Here is a 6735-nt window from a genome sequence, read left to right as displayed (position 1 = left end):
TAATATTCTGAGGACTATGGGAGCAAAGGCAAGACATGACTGCGAGGTACTGTGGGGCCTCAAAATACAGCTGGTGCTTCGGTCTGTGCTCAGGTCTTTTCTCATCACCATAATAAAACAGTGGTATCATTAAGCAAGCCCAAATTTACATCTTTTCTGGCATACTGACTCTTCCGTTGTCTGTCTCTCTCTCTGTATATGTGTTGTATATACATGACTTAGAAAACGTGCTGGAGTTTACATGCTAGGCATGGGTTCTGCGTCTGGCTGGGAAATCACCCCTGAGCACTGGTCGTTGGTGGGGCTAGTGGTTCAGTAGGTGGCACTATTTCCTCTTGATTTAGGACCAAAGCCGAGTCCCAGCACGATGTGTGGGGAGCTGTACGGCCGAGGTGCTCTGTTTAAGTCCATTATCGGGGCTGGTTGTTTCTGAACATGATGTGAAGCTGCGTTTCTGGCCTCGGGTGGGAGGAGGACTGACCTTGGCATCATAGTTAAAATTCATTTGTGTAATTTCATTCTGATTCTATAAATCTCTTTTGCATTTTCAACTGTGTATTGTATTGTTTTTTACTTTCCAGCCTAAAACCTGCTGTCTGGTATTCAATACGTTGTAGTAACTCTCTTAAACCAGTTATTACTGTCTACCCCAGAGATGGATGCATTCCTACAGTGGAAAAGAAATATGTCCCTATACATTCCTCCCCTCACAATGTTGAATCTTAATTAATCGCCACTTATAAAGTGCTTTGAGATCCGCAGAGGAAAAAAAAAATTTTGGAAGTGCAAAGTATTGTTAATTGTTATTTTAGCACTTTAAAAGCATGCACCTGGCCCTGAAAACTAGCCACAAAAATGCACTAATTCCAAATTCTGCATGAGAAAACTCGAGGCCACAAGGGAATTCGAAAGGTTCCTAATTAGGCAGAATTCACAAGGCAGACAAAAACTGGAAGACAAAGGTTAGATAAAAGAGGCAAGAATATATTTCATAGGAATCCAAAAGACAAGTAGAGAAATGCGGTGACAGACAGATACTTGGTCTAGACCATAGACCAGATGCAGATCCAGCCGGGGAGATGCCCGCGCATTAAGCACGTACTGCACTGGTATATGGGCTGGACAAACCCATGCCTGAGGTAGCTCAAGCAACTTCCTTGGAGTGACACCAGGGATCTGCTTGGCCCCTTTTATTTAGCTGATATCACAAGAGCCGAGACGGGGAATTAGACTGACATTGATAACTGCCTGCCGTACAGTCAGGGGAGAGAGTGATCGTTTGTGTGCTGCAGGCTCTGCCCCATAGGGTGTTTGGATCTTGTGTTTTTTCCCCCGTATTATTATTCTTACTATTTTTAGAAAATCCTGGAAAGAAGTAGCAAGTGGTTAGAAACACTAACTTAGAATAAAAAATGAGCAACAGCCTTGGGGCTGGATTTGCAAGGACAGCTCAGGATACTAACAGCCATTTTATGTTCTAAGTCCAAATATAAATTTTCTAACTCTCTCCTCTCCCCTCACAGAAAACATTTAATTCCCTAAATACCAAAGTTTCCACTGGTAAAGTTTGCCAGGTGCCATGGCACTGGGCTTGAACAGATAGACCTTCACCTGCAGTTTGATGGCTCTGAGTTGCTTGACATCTGTTTCACTGATGAATTGTTGCTCTTTCCAGGGGGAGGGGATCCTGCAGCCACACTTGGAGCCGGCTTTCCCCCCACCTCCCTGCTTCTTCACACAAAACGCAGCCAAACACTCCTCCCCGCTACACACGGGTTCTTCTGATAATCCTTGAGATCAAATCCCTGCTCTGCCTGTTTTGGGACAGAAACTCACAGCCAGATCTCCCCTCTTTCTGGAGACTTTCTACCCAGTGGGGTACTGAGTGAGATAGGATGTACTTGTCTCGGCCAGTCCTGTAACAGTCATTTCCAATTTCCTTCGGATTTGCAATTCAGTATTGCAGACTAAGGGCCCCAGCCCTGCCTCTCCCCCAGTGCAGGTAAGAAGCCAACCCCCAAGGCTGCAGAATCAACTCTTTACGGCTTCTTGTTCCCTCTGACTTAATGAATATTTATGTCTTTATTGCAGCATGGAATAGCTCAGGTCCCATGAGCACAGCAAGCAGGGGGATGATTTGTGAGCCTGAGATAGAGAGCAGCAGTAGCTGAAATTCAGGTGCTGTGAGGATTTCTGTAGAGGAGGGGGGAGCCCTGGTATCTATGTAATTTAGGCACCAAGGAGATCTGGAGGATAGCTGTTTTGGAAGTTAGTGCACAAAACAGCAGGTAGACACCTCCGACACCCCAGTGAATCTACTTCCAGAGGCTCCAGCACAATATGCAATCCATATTCACATATTTTGATTATTCAGAAAGGTTTTTACCTTCCCTGAAAATTAAGCACAAAGGGCCTAATTCGAGATGCTGCACTGGTACAACTCGATAAGTATCACTAAAGCCGATCAGCAAAACAGCGTTTCACATATGCCTCTCTGAGAATGGGATTTGTTCTTTACCTAACCAGATAATAGTGTTGTCATCAGACTAATCCATACACCTGCAGAAGAAAGTATCACCTCTCTTGTTTTACCATTGCCGTAACATTTCCTCTTTGGACATTCACTGCATATTTAAAGGCTCCACAATTTACACAGAAAATAGAGAGCTTCTCTTTCCTTGCCAGTCTTTGGCTGATTTTACCTGTGCTCAGGACGCAGTAGACAGTGTTCATTTTCCTGACATTAGATATGGCAGGTAAGTGTAACATCCTTAACGGAATACCACAAATACTGTATGGAAGGGTACAACATCTCCCTTTTGGGCTGGATCTTTGCTTAGTGCATGCAGGTTTTTAATGTTAAATGTTCTCAAGAAGATGTTAAGACCAGAGTCCATTTTCCTTTGTGAGCCCCCATCGAGTGACAGCCCGGGTACTTCTTAGGATAAGATTTCGTGAGACAGCTCAGCCTTAAAGCTCATAGTCTGCAAAAGTGTAATGTCCTCACTACAGATCCCATCGTCTAACTGTTTCCCCTGCATTCACTCAGATCTTTGGACCTCTTAGCAATGAGTCTGTATCATTAAAGAGAAAAAAGATTAATGTGGGGAAAGAAAAGAAGAAATGGAAGTTTAGGTTAGTGAGCTGAGCTGTCTCACTGTATTCCTAGCTGAGCCAATGCAAGGGACACGATAAGGCAGCACTGCCAGCAGCAGGGGGAGGTGCAGGGATGGGGGCTGCCCCCCAGAGCAGTGAGCTGTGAGCTTGCCCCATCTGCCTGTGAAACTTCACCCTTAGAGGTGAATAGATGTCATTCCTCTGTGTGATCCACCCCACAAGCCTTCCAGCAGAGCTCCCTATCTAGCATGGATGCAACAAACTAGACCCAAATGCCTTAATTAGAGCATGCTACCATTGCACGTACGACAAAGCAATCTGGCATGGGAGAGAGAGAGGACCTAAGAAGTGATGCTAGCTGTGGCAGGAGAAAATGGACTGCTTTCCTTCTGTGTTTGAGCCTAATTATTGTACTGAGAGTCTGTCTTCACTGGTGTCTTGGAGCTTTAGGGCTCTGTGCTGAAAGCAGGATAAGTGCCAGTAGCAAAGGAACAGGATACTCAGTACCAGAACAACAAAAACATCTTCATGAAGGCAGTGACCTGCAGGACTCTAATTAGCTCTGGTAGCAGCAGGACCCAGCTGTGATGCTGAACACAGATCTGAAGCTTGAAGAGACTCTGGCCAGCCACAAGCAGGCTCCGTAACTGTGCCAGAAAAGAAGGGAACAGAGGAAACTTCTGCCACGGTGACATGAAAGAGTGCTCAAAAGGTGCTCAGGCTCTTGTGCCAGCTGGCTGAGTGGCTGCAGAGCCTAGGTATAGAGGCTAATTTCTGGGAAATGTAAAGACATCTATGTTTAATATTAGAGCTTGTGACTCATTTTCTCTATTTGCCACCCCAATTGCACAACCAAACGCAGAGGTTCCAATCTTCTTTCCTATGACCTCCAATCATCTGTTGGAAAGTCATGTCATTAGGATGAAATTGGGAGAGTTTATTTCAGAAATTTCACTAACTGAGGTGAAGAAACTTCTGTGCTGCATTTGCCCATCTCTCCTTGAAGACCAAAGATGAGGTGGGTCACCCAAAAGGCAGATTTTTCAGTCTTAAATTGTTCTGACATTACACTACAGTCTCCATATTTTCTTGAATGCAATAAGCCGATAACGTTACCCTTGCTATGTTTTCACAGATCTGGGCCCCTGTTCATCATATTCCTCTAGGCAATTCAAGGTCTATTTTCTACTTGACCCCATAGTTTTGATTTGCATGGCAGGTTGCCTACTCCTTTGTTTTTGCACATTTCTTTTGTTTAACAAAGAATCCCATCCTAATCCCTTGAATTTGCCTGTGATTCTGCCATTAATTCCTCACAAAAAAAGAAGGGTACGAAATGTACAGACTCTCCCAGAACCCAGAGAAACGAATATCACAAGGAACATCGGTGCTAAATACTGTTATTTACCCATGCACTCCAAATACATTAATAGGTTACAAAATGGAGATGAGTTTAGGTTAAACAGACAGCTTTGTCACTTTGCAGATGACAGGCCTTTAGACTCACAAGATAAATAAGACAATTCAAGCATGGCTTTACAACTCAACATACTTCTCCTTATGTTCTTAACAAAGCTTGTGCAATTGTGTATTAATGTAAAAGGCACTTTCCTTCCTGTGATTATTTATGTAATCAGTAGGAAAAAATTCATGATGAACTAGACTCTGCGGGTCAGCCTCTGATCACTCTAATTTGAATGTTGGATGAAGAAAAAATGTCACAGGCAGCCAATATCCTGAAAAAGAGAAGATCTGCAGGGATACTGACAGGGGACTGGCAGTGAGTTGTCACAGTAGACTTCACTAGTTATTTGCTGTCTTTCTCTCTGTGTATCATCTGGTCTTTTGCCCCTGAATTACTAGCTTAGGCTCCCCCGCATGCAAGACAGATGCCTAATTTGTGGATACCAACGGGAGTCATGTCCAAAATAGATGTTGAACTGCTCAGACCTGTTAAAACTGAGAAACTTCTGGGCATGTCTGAAAATACAACATTAGTTGCTTCAGGAAAACTGGTGCTCGAGGCCATGATGCTCGCAGATTTTTAGGTGCCACCAGGTTTCATGAAGGAATGGTTTTGGGGGTACCACCTTTTTGGTCCTTAAGCCTTAAAAAGATTTAGTTGTGGTGTGGGCCCCTAAGTCCTTGATATTTCTGTGCAGCTCACAGGGAATCACCTCCACCTTGCCAGCTCTGCAGTTTTGCTGGCTCCCCAGTTGGGGTGGGTGATGGGTTACAGGGATACAGCATTTGGGCTCCTGCTGCTCCTGGGTGTTGTATTGGGAGCTGAGATGTCTGACTTGGGGGGGGACATTCCTTTGTGTGGCAGGGTGCTTGGGTGCAAGGCTGCACCAATGCCATACCAAGGCAAAGCCCTTTACTCCCTTTCAGTGGAGGAAAGCATAAATGCATTACCCTTTGGTTGGCACAGAAGTAAGTGATTCCAAAGTGGCCACAGCAGCCTATATACTCATTGTTTGCTCAGTGATAATATACAAAACTTTTCCTAATCCTACCCTCATGTTTTTCTATCATAAAATCATAGAATAGTTTGGGTTGGAAGGGTCCTTTAAAGGTCATCTAGTCCAGCCCCCCTTGCAATCAGCAGGGACATCTTCAACTAGATCAGGTTGCTCAGACCCCCGTCCAACTTGACCTTGAATGTTTCCAGGGATGGGGCATCCACCACCTCTCTGGGCAACCTGTTCTAGGGATTCACCAATCTCATTGTAAAAAATTTCTTCCTTAGATCTAGACTAAATCTATCCTCTTTTAGTTTAAAACCATTCCCCCTTGTCCTATCGCTACAGGCCCTGCTAAAAAGTTTGTCCCCATCTTTTTTATAAGCCACCTTTAAATACTGAAAGGCTGCAACAAGGTGTCCCCGAAGCTTTCTCTTCTCTGGGCTAAACAACCCCAACTCTCTCAGTCTTTCCTCACAGGAGAGGTGTTCCATCCCTCTGATCATTTTTGTGGTCCTTCTCTGGACCCTCTACAACAGGTCTGTGTCTTTCTTGTACTTAGGACTACAGAGCTGGACGCAGTACTCCGGGTGGGGTCTCACCAGAGCAGAGTAGAGGGGCAGAATCCCCTCCCTCAACCTGCTGGCCACACTTCTTTTTATTCAGCCCAGGATACTGTTCTATGATAAAGCTGACCATGGTGTTGATGCTTTCTGTCCTGAAGCTCTCCCCAGCTAGAGTAGGAGTACTCAGGTATGACAGTGGCAGAGTTTCACAGGCTCCTTATTGCAGTTCAGGAAAACAGTTTTATTGACACTTCTCAAAGGGGAGTAATCAATGAGTTGATGTCCGGCTGGTGGCCAGCAATGAGCAGAGTACTGGGCTATGGTGAGATCCCATCTATGGTATTGTGTCTGGTTTGGGCCCCCAGCTGAAGAGGGATAGGAAGAAACTGCAACAGGTCTAATGGAGGGCTACCAAAATCCATGAGGCTGGGAGCTCATGGCTCACAAGGAGAGGCTGAGGGAGTTGTACCTGTTCTGCCTTTGTGGAGAGAAGGCTAAGGGACAAACTTGCAACTAAAATGGCTTGATGAGCAGCTACAAAGGTGGAAGACGTAGATCCTTCTTGATAGTGCCAGGCACTATAAGAAAGA

This window comes from Pygoscelis adeliae, unplaced genomic scaffold, assembly GCF_000699105.1.
Source record: "Pygoscelis adeliae isolate BGI_AS28 unplaced genomic scaffold, ASM69910v1 Scaffold238, whole genome shotgun sequence".
NCBI lineage: Eukaryota > Metazoa > Chordata > Aves > Sphenisciformes > Spheniscidae > Pygoscelis > Pygoscelis adeliae.
The sequence above is the reverse complement of the archived record's forward strand: the minus strand, read 5'-3'. Positions refer to the sequence as shown.